Below are 18,390 nucleotides of genomic sequence, written 5' to 3'. Positions count from 1 at the left end.
CCCTTCCTGAGGGCTGGAAAAATGCAAACACGAGCCTCTGCTGTGGACCTGGAGATGGAAGCCACGTGTGCGAGGCAGCAGAGCCCACCTGCTCAGCAGCCCTTAATGATGACTCCGGATGGCTCGCTGCGGACCCAGGCATGGACTACCTTTATAACGTTTAAAGAAAACTGAAAGATTAAAAAATTTAAAGGCATTTATTGAAAACCTGGATATGTGGCCACTTCTGTGACTTTGGCATTTTACCTAACCTCTCTAAGCTTCTATGTCCCTGTTTCTACTTTTTTTAAAGATTTTATTTATTTATTTGACACAGAGAGAGAGAGCACAAGCAGGGGGAGCAGCAGGCAGAGGGAGAGAGAGAAGCAGACTCCCCGCTGCACAAGGAGCCCAACTTGGGGCTTGATCCCAGGACCCTGGGATCAGGACCTGAGCCGAAGGCAGACGCCTAACCAAGTGAGCCACACAGGCGTCCCTATGTCCCTGTTTCTAGAGTGGGGTAATTATTTTCTTTTCCTCATAGGGTTGGCCTGAGGATGGAGTGAGAGAATATGTATAGACATTAGCACAGAGCAAGAGCCCACACATGCTACATGTATTGTGTGCCACCTGGCTAGAAGCTATAGAATATTTGCATATAGACACAGTGTTTTCCTTCAAGTACCGAGTACCCTCCGACTCTGAAAAGAATACCTGCTTAATGAATACTGTTGACCTATGAATGGCAACAGAGAACTCGCAGCTGCTAGGCCAGGTGGGAATGATGCCATAGGCTGTTCAATCTTCACTTGACAACCATTCTTCTTCACCATTCTCAACTCTTCATCTCTCTTAAAACAATGAAGGGTGTTTGTTTGTTTAAGATTTTATTTATTTATTTGAGAGAGAGCACTGGGGAGAGAGACAGAGCAAGCACGAGTGGGGGGCAGAGAGAGAGGGAGAAGCAGACTCCCCGTGGAGCAGGGAGCCCGATGCGGGGCTCGATCCCAGGACCCCGGGATCATGACCTGAGCCGAAGGCAGATGCTTAGCCGACTTAGCCACCCAGGTGCCCCCGAAGGGTGTTTTTTAAAAACATTTTCTTCTATAGTTGTGAGGGATATGCTTATGTGAGGGATATAGATATATAGATATATATACTTCAGGTTAATTCTTAGAAAAGTTATACCTCATTTTCAGGCCAGCTCATTACTGAATTACTAGGATGACAAATTTCTTTCAATAAAAGGAATTAGTATTTTCAGCTATATTATTAGAGGCTCCGCTCCCAGTCGTGCACCCACCCCAGCCCAATGTGAGCTTCCCTCGATTCTCTCCAAAGAATCTGTAATACATTTAGAAGGTGACAGCCTGGTGTTCAGCATTCAGTTCATGTCTTCAGCACCAATAGAGGGAAGGTTAGAAATATAAGCGCAGCCCCTTGTTTATTGCAATTTCACAGCCGTGGCAAATGCCACAGACTTGGCAGCAGGAATGAGTTAAAACTTGGCAGTAATATTTCCTTTCCTCTCACTGCCTCATCTCCTTTCAGGGTGGTTGCCAGTTAATACTTATAATATGTTAATCTGTGAAAATAAGGACTAAAAGGAGGACAAGGAGAGGGGGGCTTGGGGAGTGGTAGGGCCGAGGGGAGGGCAGGGATAGACTGGCCAGGGAGGAGGAGAAGCCAAAGAGGAGGGAATAACAAAATGGGAGAGAAGGAAAGAAGGGGCAGAGGATAGAGCAATGCACAGTCTGGGTAGAAGTAGAGTCGACCTTTAAACGAAACAGGGAAAGAAAGAAGTTATACACATGATGAAGAGGAGTCATTTCAATTTTTCTCTCTGGCAATGATATAAGGATGATGGGGAAGAAATATAGTAATAATCTCAAAACTGATGAAGGAGGCAAATCCGGGTCTTGACTCCCTTTTTTGGATTCTGGCAAATTGAAAAGAGTATTATTTGTATCAGTTCTAAGGCAGCCATCTCCCTGCCTCCCCCGCCCCCCAGTCTTGTGTCTGGTGATACATTATTGCCAATATTTTTTAGTCTAGGAACAGTTCAAAGAAGGCCAGACTCTAACTCCCCAACCCTAAATTCTAACCTCCCCACAGGGTTTGGGCACCCGGGATGGCCAGGACCTAGGGATGGTGACAGTAAAGGTGGTGCTGGGGGTTTAGGTGACATGTTGGTGGAGCTCTCATGCTATGGGGCCCTGACATCTTTAAGAAGAAGGCCTCCTGCCTGCTGGACTCTCCCATTACCTAAAGTTTCTGGCTGTATGCCCAATTCCTTACCAGCCTCCCCCAACCCAGGGGGCTGCTCAACTATCATACAAGAGGCAGGGGTGACTTGCCTCCCGATCTGCCATACCGTGGTAGGAGAAGGATAAGAGAGAAATGTAAACACAGAGAAGAAAGTGGACTAGAAATGTCAGGGATGACAACAGGCTATGAAATCTGAACCTCAATTTCTAGGTCCTTCTGCTAGTTCTGCCTCAGCAATTATGAAGCAACTGATTTTGGAACAAACATTTCCTCTTTCAATAAACATGCGCAGAACAAGAAGGCCAAGAACAGGGGAGCATTAATATTTAAGTAAGCATATCTGGCTCTATATTTTTTCCAATGTAAAAGAATCATCATTTTCGCAAAAGGTTCTGAATGAACATTTTGGATAGCGTCTGGGTTCACTCGTCACATGAAGTACTGGTGTCCATGTTTGGGCTGTGTGCCTTCATTCCACTACCCTTCCCATGCCTTTTCTTTGAACTATTACAGGCCAGCCCCTTCTCTTACTTCTCTATCATGATTCAAATTCCCTCAACATTGGCAAAACCCCAAGAAAGCCAGGAAAAAAACCTTGTCTTTGGCCCAAGCCCCAGCTCTGCCTCCATAAAGAGGCAATTCACCAGCACCACCTTTTCATTAGTCATCTTCCTCTAGCAGAAAGATGGTTAGAGGAGCATCTAGGTGGCTTGGTCAGTTGAGCCCTTGACTCTTGATTTTAGCTCAAGTCATGATCTCAGAGTCCCGGGATTGAGCCCCATGCCGGGCTCTGCACTCAGCACAGAGTTTACTTGGGATCTCTCTGTCCCTCCCTCTGCCCCTCCCAGCTCCTCGCAGGCACGCACCCTCTAAATAAATAAATAAATAAATAAATAAATAAATAAATAAAATCTTTGAAAGAAAGAAGGAAAGAAAGGCTGTCAGAGAGCAAAGTGCCTTTCACCAGCTCAAAACAAGCCACTCTCATTCCCAGGAACCTACCAAGGAAAATGCTCAGCTCTCTCTCCATCAGTGGCTTGAACCTTTCAGTTCCACTTGAGACAGATTTGAGTTGACTTGTCAAAGGCTGAGATGAACTTGGCAGTTGAATTTGAAAGGAAAAAGGGGGGGGAAACACAAGTTGTTGGATATTTCCTGTGTGTGTGTTGAGTTGTAAAAGCTTTTTCTGCTGATTTCTTATACCTGTTTCCAGTACAAATAACAGATAATTCCTTTTGGAAAAGTCATCACAAGCTAAAACTGAGAGGGTTCATGTAGGAAGAGTCCACTGGCCACAAGAGATACAGTGTGGTATATAAGCACGAGGTCTGGAACCAGACTCCTTGCATTCATCTCAGCTCCTCCATTTACTACTTCTGGGACCTTAGGAAAGTTATTTAATCTATGCCTCCATTTCTTGAACTGTAAAATCCGAGTGTTATTAATGGTGTGAATATCAGGGGCGCCTGGGTGGCTCAGTCGTTAAGTGGCTGCCTTTGGCTCAGGTCATGATCCCAGGGTCCTGGGATCGAGCCCCGCATCAGGCTCCCTGCTCGTCAGGAAGCCTGCTTCTTCCTCTCCCTGCCACTTCCCCTGCTTGTGCTCTCTCTCTCTCTCTCTCTCCCTCTCTGACAAATAAATAAATAAATAAAATATTTTAAGAAATGGTGTGAATTTCATAGAGTTGCTGCGATGATTAAATAAGCTAACAACTAATATATGTTAAGAAAGAAAAAAAGAAGAAGAAGAATGTAGCAGGAGGGGAAGAATGAAGGGGGGGAAATCGGAGGGGGAGAAGAACCATGAGAGACGATGGACTCTGAAAAACAAACTGAGGGTTCTAGAGGGGAGGGGGCTGGGAGGATGGGTTAGCCTGGTGATGGGTATTGAGGAGGGCACGTTCTGCATGGAGCACTGGGTGTTATGCACAAACAATGAATCATGGAATACTAAATCTAAAACTAATGATGTAATGTATGGGGATTAACATAACAATAAAAAAATTAAAAAAAAAATAAACAAATAAATAAGCTAACAACTGGCACGTAGCATGCTACCTGTTTTAACTATGATGATGATGACGTATTCTTTGGAACACACAGCAGCGTCTTGGTTGCTGGAGAGCCATGTCCAGGAGGAAGAGCCCTGGTTAAATAACCCCATCTTCCAATTGTCTTGCAACTGTGATTACTCCCTATAAATAAAGAGAAGAGATTGAAGGAAAGATGACCAACAATTAAGGTGCTACTTCCCAGCCCCGGTGGGTAAAAGTCCCTCACCCAACTGAAGACTCTAAGTAGACAGCTACAAATTAAGGAATTCCTAAGGGGGCTTATGCTGGGCACAAGGAAGAAGCTCACAAAATACACTTTTACTGATCATGTAATTGTGAGTTTAGGGTTGTGTCTGATACCAGCTGTCTCAAAATGAAACATTTGGAGCTATAGTCACATTTATTAGCACAGAATTGATTTACAAAACTCAAAGAGGGCACGGAATTCCTATGAACTGTAAATTAGTAAATTGCTTTTTAATCTACCATAAAAGATCACTGAAAAGTCCTTTTAAAATCAAAGGTCTGCTAATTCAATCATGAACACGTTTACCCAATGGTGCTCAAGGCAAGAGGAAACCTTAAAGGCTGCGCAATTGCCATTTAAAACATATAATTTAAAAAATGATTTAAGTTTAATTACAATATCCAATGCAGATATGCGTTATTCTGAGTAGGCATCGGCCTTGACAATAATATTTGCTTTAAAAATATTTTAAAGTGAAATGACACTTCTCGCATTCTGTGTTTCCTAATCACACCTATTGCTCTGTGACGACAGAGAGACAATGGCAGAGGTGACAATTCTGTAGGGGCGCCTGGGTGGCCCAGTCGGTTAGGCGTCTGGCTCTTGATCTCAGCTAGGGTCTTGAACTCAGTTGTGAGTTCAGGCCCCATGTTGGGCTCTGCGCTGGGTGTGGAGCCTACTTAAAAAAAAAAAAAAGATGATAATACTGTAGACAGCCATACTCTTTGGGGCAAAGTGTGTGCTTTCCAAGCTTCTACATACAGAGAGGACAAGAGAGGGAGAGGCTGAGTTAGCCTGGCGTAAGAATTGTAGGATACACACTACATCAGACAGAGAAAACATTCTAGTTCAGCAATCTGTCCCCCATGTTATAGATGCAGAAATTGAAACCCAGAAATGTGAGGTGCTCTGCTTGCCATCAGTTAGGGCCCAATGTCAGAACTAAAACCCAGTTCTTCTCTTAATTCAGTCCTTTCTGTAGTTTACCAGTTCTCAAATTTGAAAGTGCTTACAAATCATCTGGAGATCTTGTTCAATATGGTGATTCTTGCTCTTCCCATTCTGACTCTGCGGGTGATATGAATGCAGAGACCACAATGAGAAACTGCAATAAGCCAAGTGTCTTATGGCAGATGCTTTTCAACTTACTAAGTTATTCAACTACTCAATCCAGAAATGAAATCCCTTTGAAAAATAGTACAAATGCACCTCAAATATGCCCTGACTGGTACACTTTGCTCCTCAGTACACTTTTCTACTCAAAGTATGAGTGGTAGAGTAGCAGGATTGTCCTCACCTGGGAGCTTGTTAGAAATGCAGAATCTCAGGCACAATCTCAGACCTAATGAGTCAAAATGTGCATTTTAACAAGATTCTTAGGTGATATGAAATGCACAGCAAAGCTTGAGAAGCACTGATCAAAGGTCCAGCCCCTGACTCTAAGAAACCTGTTGTGGTTATCTATTACTGCAAAATAAACTACCACAAAATCCTGTGATATACAAAGACAATATTATTCTATCTCATGATTTTATGGGTCAGGACTCACCTCAGCTGGGTGGCTTAAATGTCTGAAGATGGGGTATGGAACCACAAAAGACCTCAAACAGCCAAAACAATCTTGAAAAGGAACAAAACTGGAGGTGTCACAAACCCAGATTTCAAGATATACTACAAAGCTGTAGTAATCAAAATAGTATGGTACTTGCACAAAAATAGACATACAGATCAATATACAGAATCAAGAGCCCAGAAATAAACCCACAATTATAGGGCCAATTGATCTTCAACAAGGGGGTGAGATTATGCAATGGGAAAAAGACAGTGTCTTCAACAAATGGTGTTGGGAAAACGGGACAGCTACATGCAAAAGAATGAAAATGGACCACTTTTTTATACCATACACAAAAATAAACTCAAAATGGATTAAGGGCCTAAATGTGAGACCTGAAACCATAAAAATCCTAGAAGAGAACACAGGCAGTGATTTCTCTGCCATTGGCCAAGGCCATAGCGACATTTTTCTAGATATGTCTCCTGAGGCAAGGGAAACAAAAGCAAAAATAAACTGTTGGGACTCTATCAAAATGAAAGCTTCTATACAACTAATGAACACACACCAAAAACTAATGGTGTACTATATGTTGCCTAATTGAATTTAAATAAAATTTTTAAAAAATTCTGAAAAAAAAAAAAAAAGCTTTTGCACAGCAAAGGAAACAGTCAACAAAACTAAAAGGCAACCTGCCAAATGGGAGAAGATATTTGCAAATGACATATCTGATAAAGAATTAGTATTCAAAATATGTAAAGAACTTATACAACTCAACACACACACACAAACAAATGATCCAATTTAAAAATGGGCAGAAGAGAGGTGCCTGGCTGGCTCAGTCAGTACAGCGTGTGACTCTTGATCTCAGGGTTGTAAGTTCAAGCCCCACGTTGGGTGTAGAGATTACTTAAAAATAAAAAATCTTAAACAAAAAAGGGGCAGAAGACACGAACAGACATTTCTCCAGATAAGACATCCAGATGACCAACAGACACATGAAAAGATGCTCAACATCATTCATCATCAGGGAAGTGCAAATCAAAACCATGATGAGATATCACCTCACACCTGTCAGAAGGGCTAAAATCAAAAACACAAGAAACAACAAGTGTTGGCAGGAATGTGGGGAATAAGGAACCCTTGTGCACTGTTGGTGGGAATGCAAACTCCTGTAGCCACTATGGAAAATAGTATGGAGGTTTCTCAAAAAATTAAAAATAGAACTACCATACGGTCCTGTAATTCCACTACTGGGTATTTATCCGAAGAATACAAAAACACGAATTGAAAAACATATATGCACCCCTATGATTATTGCAACATTATTTACAATAGCCAATATATGGAAGCAACCCAAGTGTCCATTGATTGATGAATGGATAAAGAAGTGGTATACACACACACACACACACACACACACACACACACACACACACACACACAGTGGAATATTACTTGGCCATAGAAAAGAATGAAATCTTGCCATCTGCAACAACATGGATGGATCTAAGAGTATACTGTTAAGTGAAATAATTCAGTCAGAGAAAGACAAATATCGTATGATTTCACTCATATGTGGAATTTAAGGAACAAAGAAAAAAAGAGACAAACCAAAAAAACAGACTCTTAACTATAGAGAACAAACTGTTGCTTACTAGAGGGGAGGTGGGTAGAGGGACTGAGTGAAATAGGTGAAGGGCATTAAGAGTACACTTAATCATGAGCACTGAATAATGTGTAGAATTGTTGAATCATTGTATTATACACCTGAAACAATATAATACCATATGTTAACTATATTAGAATTAAAATTGAAAAAATAAATGTAAAAAAATCATGGAAAAAAGAGAAAAAAAGTCTGAATATGGGTGAGACAGCTCAACTACATCCATATGTCTGGGACTTCCCTTCTTCTCCATGTGGCATATGCTGGGGCTAGAATGTCCAATATGGTGCCGTCATTGGAATGATTGGCACTTGCACTGAAATGGGTGGAAGCTGGGGGCTGAAAGCATCACTCTGTTTCCACACAAGGTAGTCTTGGGAAAGTCAAACTTCTTACACAGTATCTGGCTTTCCTTAGAACAAGGTTCCAAGAGATAGGAGGTAGAGGCTGCCAGTTTCTTAAAGCCTGGACTTGGAAACTGGCCCATCCTCATCTTGGTCCTGGAGTTGCAGAGCCCACCTAATTCAAGCGGAGAGGACATCAACCCCAGCTCTCGATGGAAGAAGAATGTGTGGCAAACTCTAGCCTACCATAGGGCTTACTAACTGCACATGGGAATCGCTAAGCGTTGTGAAGTACCTTGAGCCGGTCCATGATCAAAGGGCCAGATTGTGAGGTCTAAATTGTCAGTAAAATGTGAGGTGAGAAAAAGGGAGATTGCCTGGAAAAGCCTTTACAGGAGGAGATGGGGTTCAAATTGGTCTTGGAAGTGAGAGTAGGGACTGGACAAGCAGAAAGAAAGGGAAAGGGCATTCCAGAGTAACTTGTAGATCTACCATAGCCTAAGGCTAGTTTGTTTTTTTGCCCCACAACCCAACCCACCCTGGGCCTTAGGTTTCCATCACATACTATAAGAATATTCACGTTGTGTCTTCCCATGGCAACTTTACGTATAAATTTACAAAGCAGAAACAGGTTTTCAGATTAAAGTTCCCAAAGAAATCTGAAATTTGGGGGCACCTGGGTGGCTCAGTTGGTTAAGTGTCTGCCTTCAGCTCAGGTCATGATCCTGGGGTCCTGGGATGGAGCCCACGTAGGGCTCCCTGCTCAGTGGGAAGCCTGCTTCTCCCTCTCCCTCTGCAGCTCCCCCTGCTTATGCACTCTCTCTCTCTCTCTGTGTCAAATAAATAAATAAAATCTTTTTTAAAAAGAAAAACAAAAAGAAATCTAAAATTCGGCACAGGCTCACCTCCATGCTGAGTATTCAGAGAAAATCAGCGGCTTTGAACTACATCTGAAAGAGCGAGTTGCTCAAATCTAAGTCATTTTCTGCCTAGAAAGGATAGATAATTTTGGACTTTGATTTTCCTCTGCTCTAACTGAAAATATTTAGCTCTTCTATAGGAAACCCAACCCCTAGTATGACCCTTGGATCCAGAGAAGAAGCCAGAAATATATGTGCAGATAAGTTAATTTTTGAAAATCAGGAAACCAATTAAACATAAAGTAGGATCCTAATTATATGAAGAATAAATATAGATAGATTAAATATTGGAAGAAGAAATGGTGAAATGTTCACTGATTATTTGAGTATAAAAATGTGCATGACTTTTTCCTCTTTTCCATATTTCAGTCAGTTTTCCACAATGCGTATGTGTTATTTTCATAATCATAAAATTATATGTGGTCTAAAGATATATTTTGGTTTTGATTTTCAAAGAAGATTCTAAGAACCCTCACATAGCAATGAATTCTTCAAAAAACAGTTTTTACAAACCCTGTCACAAATCCTTCCAGAGACCCCCATACTAGTGTTTGCCCTGATAAATGCCAGTTCTGTTCTTCAAGATTTACTTGTCAGGAAATCAAGACACACAGAATGAGTTATTTCAGAGGGAAATGTTCCGGGATTCTGGAAACAGATGATGCTTTCTTTCAGCCTGCTGTCATTCTTCTCCTTCACGAAGATATTGTCGTCATCACTCTGGGTTTAACTCAGCTTGACAGTAGCCGCATCTCTGTGTTGATCTTCATCTCTTCTTTTGGTAAAAGTTTGTAAATTGAGGCTCTGCTCACAGCTATTTCATACTAATCAGACGCCAGGACTAAATGAGAACTGAGAAAGGACCTGGGTGAGATAATGTGAAGCCGACTGCCTCCCCGGCAGACATTTTATGCTCCGGACCTCATCCTCATGAATGCTGACAAGGTTTCTCTGTCACAAGCCAGAAGGGGCCATGGCTCTCACTACTTATCATAAACTACAGGTAGCATAACCCTTCACTTGCTTTTCTTATTCACTCCCAGTTTGCACTGCCACTAAAATATTCTGCTTTTCAGCTGCCATTATGAGCGTCTAAATCATCCCTCGTCGAAGGCACTGGCTTTCTGAGGGCAGAAACCACAGACTCAGCAGCCAGGATGTCATCAGCACGCTCAAGATGACATCATCTCCTTCTGCCAACCTTAATACCACTATGGTAACCATCAACAGCAATGCCCATGATTATTTCAGTAGAAATATTGAACAGATGTGACAGCCTTGTCAAACTCCTCTGCTGGTGTCCAACCACTCTGTTATACCTTTTGCAATTCTAAAATCTCTCTCTGGTCAGACGGGAGACAGCACGCACTGACCTCCTGCGTGGGAAACCGTTCTTGTAGCATCAACTGGCATATTGAGTATCAAGTCCCGGCACCAACTTACACACAGAGAGCTTCACAGCCCACTGACTATTTTTACACCCCTTCTCCTTTTCAACTCTCAAGACAGCTGAGCCTGTGGTGGTAAAACTGGACAGGGCCCTAGACTTCAGAAGCTTTGCGTTCCTGGGCACCTTATTACCTACGAACCTTGAGCAAGCCACTTTGAGCTTGTTGTCAGTAATATACTTAACTCTTTTTAACCCAATTTGAAAACCAAATGGGATGGTACATTTAAAAATAATAAATTAGGAAAACAGGTACTCAAATACTTGCTCATAGCAGCACTGTTCACAGTGGAATAATCCTAATGACCATCAACGGATGAAGAGATAAACAAAATGTGATATATGCAGGCAATGGAATATTATTCCGATGTCAAAAGGGATGAAGTATTGGGGCGCCTGGGTGGCTCAGTCGTTAAGCGTCTGCCTTCGGCTCAGGTCATGGTCCCGGAGTCCTGGGATCGAGCCCCTCATCGGGCTCCCTGCTCGGCGGGAAGCCTGCTTCTCCCTCTCCCACTCCCCCTGCTTGTGTTCCCTCTCTCGCTGTGTCTCTCTCTGTCAAATAAATAAATAAAATCTTAAAAAAAAAAAAGGGATGAAGTATTGATACATGCCACATCGTGGACGGACCTAGAAAACATTATGCTAAGTGAAAGAAGTCAAACATAAAAGGACACATATTGCAATGATTCCATTTATATTAAATATCCAGGGCGCCTGGGTGGCTCAGTTGGTTAAGCGACTGCCTTCGGCTCAGGTCATGATCCTGGAGTCCCTGGATCGGGTCCCGCATCGGGCTCCCTGCTCGGCAGGGAGTCTGCTTCTCCCTCTGACCCTACCCCCTCTCATGTGCTCTCTCTCATTCTCTCTCTCAAATAAATAAATAAAATCTTTAAAAAAAAAAAAAAAAAAAAAAAATAAATAAATATCCAGAATAGGTCAAACCATATAAACAAACAAACAAACAAAAAACAGATTTGTGATTGCAAGTTGCTGAGGGGGGGTGGGAATAGAGAGCAGCTGTTTAATGGGTGTGGGTTTTCTTTGGGAGAGATTAAAATGTTTTGGGTCTACACAGAGGTGGTGGTTGCACAACATTGTTAAAGTACAAAATACCACTGAATTGATCACTTGAAAATTTTGTGTTATAGGAATTTTACCTAAGTTAAGAAAACAAATTATAAAGCACATGAAAACTCTAGTTAGTATATCCCAGAGACAAAACAGTCTCAGGAAGATGAAGTGACTTATGAAAGGCCAAAAATTAGAAAACAAAAACAAGCACATTGAAACAAAATAAAACACAGAAATCTACTCTGCAACTAAAATTCTGGTCTTCTGACAGTCCAGGGAGATCTTTATTCCATTACTGCTATCCAGTTCTGGGATGCGGGGCTCGATCCCAGGACCCCGGGATCATGACCTGAGACTAAGGAAGACGCTTAATGCTTAACAACTGAGCCACCCAGGTGCCCCTTTAGTTGTTATTCTTAAAAAAACTGACGTGCGTAGTTAACAGAATCTAGTTAATTAATGTCTACTCTGCCTCCTAAACAAATCAAGGAACTTAGAACATTTTGACTCTGAACAATCCCCTCCTGCCTTCCATATACTTATTTCCAATATTTTAGATTCATCATATTTTTATACCCCCAATAAATTACTGTTGTTGTTTTATGTCAATTCTTTTTTAGACTCACTCAGATATTTCTCTGCTTCCCATTCTGTCCTTCCTCTCAGTTCTTCCTGAATTCAATTTCATCTTTCACTGAGGATCTGTGTTCACTTGAACACATTTTCATTTTTCCCTCCCTCTTCTATGATAATTTAACTGTATACACAGCTCTTGATGGCAATTAGTTTCTCTTGGCACTTTGAAGATTATTCATTGTCTCATGGGTCTTATTGTTGTTGTAAAGAAGTCGGTGACAGTCAAAATGTAGTTTCTTTTTAGATTACCTCTCTTTTTGTCCTCTGAATGCATTGAAGACTTTTCTTTTTGCCTTTGGTATTTTGCAGTTTTATTACAATGTGTTTAGATGCAAACATGTTTTTTACACCTCCTGTTTGAGATGTATTGTACATCTTTAATCTCAAGATTTATTTCTTTTATTAATTCTGTAAAATTATGTCCATTAGCCCCTCAAATATTGTCTCTTCCCCAGTTGCTTTATTGTCTCCTTAGGAAAGTCCTATTACATACATTTTTTACTTTTCTAAACTCCATGTCTTTAAGTCTTTAAAAATATTATCCATTTTTTTATCTCTTCATGCTGCATTCCAGATAAATTTTCAGTTCACTAATGTCTTTTCAGCTTATCTAATCTGCTATATAGCCTGTTCATTGAGTATATAATTTTAAAAGTTACATTTTTCATTAGTAAAAGTTTAGATTTTTTCAAATTTTTCTTTTCTATTTTCATGCTGTCTTGCTCTTTTCTTATTTCTATTCCTTCCTTTATGTCATCAATGTTTTTTTAAATTCCAGTATACTTAACATACAGTGTTATATTAGTTTTAGGTGTACAATATAGCGATTCAACAATTCTATACATTACTCAGTGCTTATCAAGATGAATGTACTCTTAATGCCCTTCACCTATTTCACCCATTCCCTCCACCCACCTCCCCTCTAGTAAGCAACAGTTTGTTCTCTATAGTTAAGAGTCTGTTTTTATGGTTTGTCTCTTTTTTTCTTTGTTCCTTAAATTCCACATATGAGTGAAATCATACGATATTTGTCTTTCTCTGACTGAATTATTTCACTTAACAGTATACTCTCTAGATCCATCCATGTTGTTGCAGATGGAAAGATTTCATTCTTTTCTATGGCTGAGTAATATTCCACTGTGTGTGTGTGTGTGTGTGTGTGTGTGTGTGTGTGTGTGTGTGTGTGTGTATACCACTTCTTTATCCATTCATCAATCAATGGACACTTGGGTTGCTTCCATATATTGGCTATTGTAAACAATGTTGCAATAATCATAGGGGTGCATATGTTTTTCAATTAGTGTTTTTGTATTCTTTGTGTAAATACCCAGTAGTGGAATTACAGGACCGTATGGTATATGCATATACTGATTTGTCAGCAGTGAATAACTTCATGTTATACTGGGCATCTTAAGTTTTGAAAATAATAATGGTAGTATAATTCTTCAATGAAAATAGCAGAGAAAAAGGAATCAGGAACATAAACATTAATCAAACACTAAAAATAATTTTGATACAGGGCAGAGTATTAGCCAATATGGTTATTTCCCTCGGTTCCACCATTAGCTTATTGCATAACCCAAGACAAGCTTTCATGTTTTTTTTTCATGGCTGTCTGTCTATCTGTAACTTGTAGCTTTGCCAATGATTATCCATGATCTAGAGAGAGCCTCTAAGGCCACAGGGCTCCATGTCCTCATCAATAGCAGAACTAAGTGGTACTACCTGGTCAAGGTATCTCCATATCTAAACCCCATGGTTCTAAATCCTGGGTAAGAGACACTCCAGAAAACACAAGTACTTTTTTTTTAGAATGTCAGTGTAAGTCAAGTGGGGATATTTTATGTGGAACCACTTTATTTATTCACAAGTATATTAATAGCTACAAATATGACCACATGCAAAGATTTGACGGCAATAAATAATATAGGAGCACGGAACAAGGAATTGGAAAACCTAGGCCCTGATCAAACAAGCCCTCTAAAAAGTTTAGATTTAGCCTCCAATAAAAAGCTAACACCAAAATGTATTCTATCCCTACTCAGTAAATATCATCTTCAAACCTCCCATGCTGTGAGAATTGTACATCTTGTTCTGTGAATGATATATTCCATATCAAGCCCAAGATCTTGCCTTCAAAGCACTCTAAACTGCACTCACTCTGCATTTCTCACTTTTCTTACAGGTATTGGTGACAAGACCTCAAAAGGATATTAACTATAAGATAAATATCTATGAACCCAGATTGGCATAAATAAATGACTGAATAAATAAGTAAATGGGAGAGACAAATTTCCTTACAGAAGAATTCCAAATAGTTTATATAGATACTCCTCCCTAGGAGTGTGGGCTGGACTTAGTGCCTTGTTTCCAAAGAATAGAGTATGGGAAGTGTCGGGGAGGGACTTTACAGTGGCTTTACAGAGGTCTGGCAAACACCACCTCAGCCAAGTGATTGAGGTTAATATCTCCAGTGTTAGTCATGGTGATAGCATGTATTTCCTGATATGATGTGAGGGAAATTTCTCCTCTATGACATCCTGTCTCCAAACTCCAGTCTAATCATGATAAAAACATCAGACAAACCCAAACCGAAGGACATTCTACAAAATATCTAACCAGTACCCTTCAAAACTCTCAAGGTTGAAAAACAACAGAAGACTGAGAGACTCTTATATACCAGAGGAAACTAAGGAGACATGATCACTTAACACAATGTGGAATCCTGGAAGGGATCCTGGAATGAAAAAGGGACATTAGTGGAAAAGCTAGTGAAATCCAAATACAGCCTGGAGTTTATAAATAATATTGTACTAATGTTGGTTTCTTAGTTTTGGCAAATGTACCTTGAGTATGTAAGATGTTACTGTTGGGGAAAGGGGATGATGGGAACTCTCTGTATTATCTTTGTAGCTTTTCTTTAAATCTAAGTTTATCCAAAATAAAAAGTTTATTTAAAAAACAACATGACCCAAAAGAATTGAAAACAGATAACTCAAACAAATACTTATACCTGAATGTTCATAAAAGCAGTATTCATAATAGCCAAAAGGTAGAAACAACACAAGTGTCCATCAGTGGATGAATGGGTAAACAAATTGTGGCATATGCATACAATAGAATATTATTCAGCCACAAAAGGAATGAAATACTAATGTGTGCTACACCATGGAAGAACCTAAATAACATTATGCTAAATAAAAGAAGCCAGACACTAAAGGTCACATATTTTATGATTACAATTATATGAAATATCCAGAATAGGTCAATCCATAGAGACAGAAACCAGATTGGTGGTTACCAGGGGCTGGGAATATGAGAAAAGGGGAGTCACTGCTTAATGGATGTTGGTTTTCTTTCGGGGAAATGAAAATGTTTTGGAACGAGAGAGGTAGTGATTGTACAACACTGTAAATGTACTAAATGACACTGAATTGCTCACTTTAAAATGGTTAATTTTATATTATGTCAGCTTCACCTCAATAATAAAAAGGAAATATAATCTAAGTGTTGAGTTTGATGAGAGTCTCAGCTAAGAGACAGAGTAAGGGAAAACAGATCTAGAGTAACAGATGGACCAACCATCCTCCAGAAGAATCCTTAGCAGGAAACTATAAAAAATGAGTAGGACCTAGGAATCTTCAGACAGGAAATGAAGAAGCTGTCATCTAGAAAAAGCGATATCAAAGAACTTAAGACTGTATTTCTAGGAAATGTTATGCAGATTTTAATATCAAAAGAAAACTCTTATTTAGGGACACCTGGGTGGCTCAGTTAGGCGTCTGCCTTCTGATGAGGTCATGATCTCAGCGTCCTGGGACTGAGTCCCACGTCGGGCTCCTTTCTCAGTAGGGAGCCTGCTTCTCCCTCTGCCTGCCGCTCCCCCTGCTTGTGCTCTCTCTCTCTCCCTTGCGCTCTCTCTCTCTCTCTCTCTGACAAATAAATAAATAAAATCTTTAAAAAAAAAACACCTTTAAGTCAGGAGCAATTCTTCATTTTTAATGCTCTTCAACTTTTCTCATAACATATTTTTACAATGATCAAGAACAGGGTTCTCCACATCTAGAAGATAAACTCCACAATGGAGATCATATCTATCTTTTTTGCACTGAATCCTTAGAGCCTAGCACAATGCCTGTACATCCTGGTAGGCCATCAGTAAAAATTGGTTGAATTTATGAATTTTGAAAATATGGGATATACTTTTGGTAAAAATTAGTAATAAAAGATTTTGTTTTGTTTTATTTTTTTTTTACAAATGTTGCCACTATAATAATTAATGTGATATAATAATTAATGTTGCCACTATAATAATTAATGTGTTCATCAATATACATATTTTTAAATCTTAATGAACTCTTCTGCTGTAATGGCAAGTTTCTGATAAGAGTTTAAAAGACTATCATGGGGGGGCGGAGCAAGATGGCGGAGGAGTAGGAGACCTGGATTTCGTCTCCTCTCAGGAATTCAGCTGGATAGGGATCAAACCATTCTGAACACCTACAAACTCAACAGGAGATCGAAGAAAAGAAGAGCAACAACTCTCTGAACAGAAAAGCGACCACTTTCTGGAAGGTAGGACGTGCGGAGAAGTGAATCCGAGGCGATATTCGGGAGGATAGACGGCGGGGGAGGGGCCTCTGTCGGCCGCTTCTGGCAAGTGATAGAGCCGCGGAGCACAAAATCGGAACTTTTAGAAGTCTGCTCCGCTGAGGGACGTCACTCTGGTGGCGAAGTGAGGGGTGGAACCCTCGCGGGACAGTGTGGTCTCAGGACCCTCGGGGTCACAGAAAGACCGGGGGTGCCTGAGTGCGGCAGAGCTCCCAGGTATCGGAGCAGGGAAGCCGGCTGCAGAGATGGAGCCCAGGCGCGGGCTCTTAGCTCGGGGTTGCCATAAACCGTGATCCGCGGCACAGTCGGGCCACTGCTCCTCCAGCAGGGACCCAACAAGCGGCAGATCCGGGGAGACTCACCTTCTTCCCCTGGGAGGAGAGGTGCGGGAGCGCACCGCGGGGATCTGCTGGGTTTGGAGACTCCACCCGGGGTCGGGTGCCAGATAGAAAGGCGCGGTCACAGGCCGGGTGAGCACGGAGTGCAGCCGGAGACCGGGGAGACGGGAGTGATTGACTGCTTTTCTCTGGGGGCTCACTGAGGAGCGGGACCCCGAGTTCTCGGCTCCGCCCGGGCGGAGACTGGGAGGCCGCCATTTTCACTCTCCGCCTCCAAAGCTGTAGGGAAAGCTTGCAGGGAACAAAAGCTCCGGAGAGCAAACCCGAGCAGATTACTTAGCCCGGACCAGCAAGGGCGGGGCAATTTTGCCTCCGGCAAAGATTTGGGAACCACGGCAACAGGCCCCTCCCCCAGAAGATCAGCGAGAACAGCCAGCCAAGACCAAGTCTACCGATCAATGAGAACGGCAGAACTCCAGCGCTAGGGGAATACTGCACATAGACTTCATGGCTTTTTTACCATGATTCTTTAGTCTTTCAAAGTTAATTATTTTTTTTAACTGTCTTTTTTCCTTTTTTCCTTTTTTCTTTTTTTTTGAATTTTTCTTTTTCCCTTTTTCAACCAACATCTTATCAATCCCTTTTTTAAAAAAAAACATTTTTATGTTTCATTTTTAAAGTCATATTCTATCCCTTCATAGTAGTTACCCGTATTTTTGGCATATATATATATATAAGTTGTTCTCTCTTTAAAATCTTGAGATAGTTTCTTCTAACAGATCAAAATATACTCTAAATCTCTAGTGTATGGTTTTTTTCTACTCCCCTGCCTGATCACATTCTCTCCCCCTTTTTTTTTTAATCCTCTTCTTTCTTTTTTCAAACAACTTATCCTTTTTTAAAATTTTTTATAATTTCCATCTTTACAGTCCTATTCCATCCCTTCATCATATCAACCCTTATTTTTGTACATATATAAGTTTTTCTTTCTTTAAAATTTTGGGAGGGACTTTCTTTTAACAGACCAAAATACACCCAAAATCTAGTGTGTGGCACTGATCTATAATCCAGCCTGATCATATTTGATCACATTCTGTTTTTGTTTTGTTTTGTTTTGTTCTGCTTTTGTTTGTTTTTATCTTTATCTTTATCTTTTTCTTTTTTCCTTTTTTCTTTCCTTTTCTTTTTTCTCTCTTTCCCTTTCTTTTCCCACTGCTTCAGGTCTTTTCTGATTTGTTGAGTATATTTTCTGGGG

The 18,390-nt window shown here is 40.7% G+C and overlaps 1 long non-coding RNA gene across 1 annotated transcript in view; it reads right to left on the bottom strand.

Annotated features, from left to right (window-relative positions):
• Positions 1 to 4,250: 4,250 nt before the first annotated feature.
• LOC118524963 (uncharacterized) overlaps positions 4,251 to 18,390 on the bottom strand; it is a 49,334-nt gene continuing 35,194 nt past the window's right edge. Inside the window, exons 3-4 of the long non-coding RNA XR_013445341.1 lie at positions 5,561 to 5,615; positions 4,251 to 4,441 (exon numbers count right to left, since the gene is read on the bottom strand). This is a non-coding gene — a long non-coding RNA (uncharacterized LOC118524963). The remainder of the gene's footprint in view (positions 4,442 to 5,560; positions 5,616 to 18,390) is intronic.

Source organism: Halichoerus grypus, chromosome 2, assembly GCF_964656455.1.
Source record: "Halichoerus grypus chromosome 2, mHalGry1.hap1.1, whole genome shotgun sequence".
NCBI lineage: Eukaryota > Metazoa > Chordata > Mammalia > Carnivora > Phocidae > Halichoerus > Halichoerus grypus.
The sequence above is the reverse complement of the archived record's forward strand: the minus strand, read 5'-3'. Positions and strand labels throughout refer to the sequence as shown.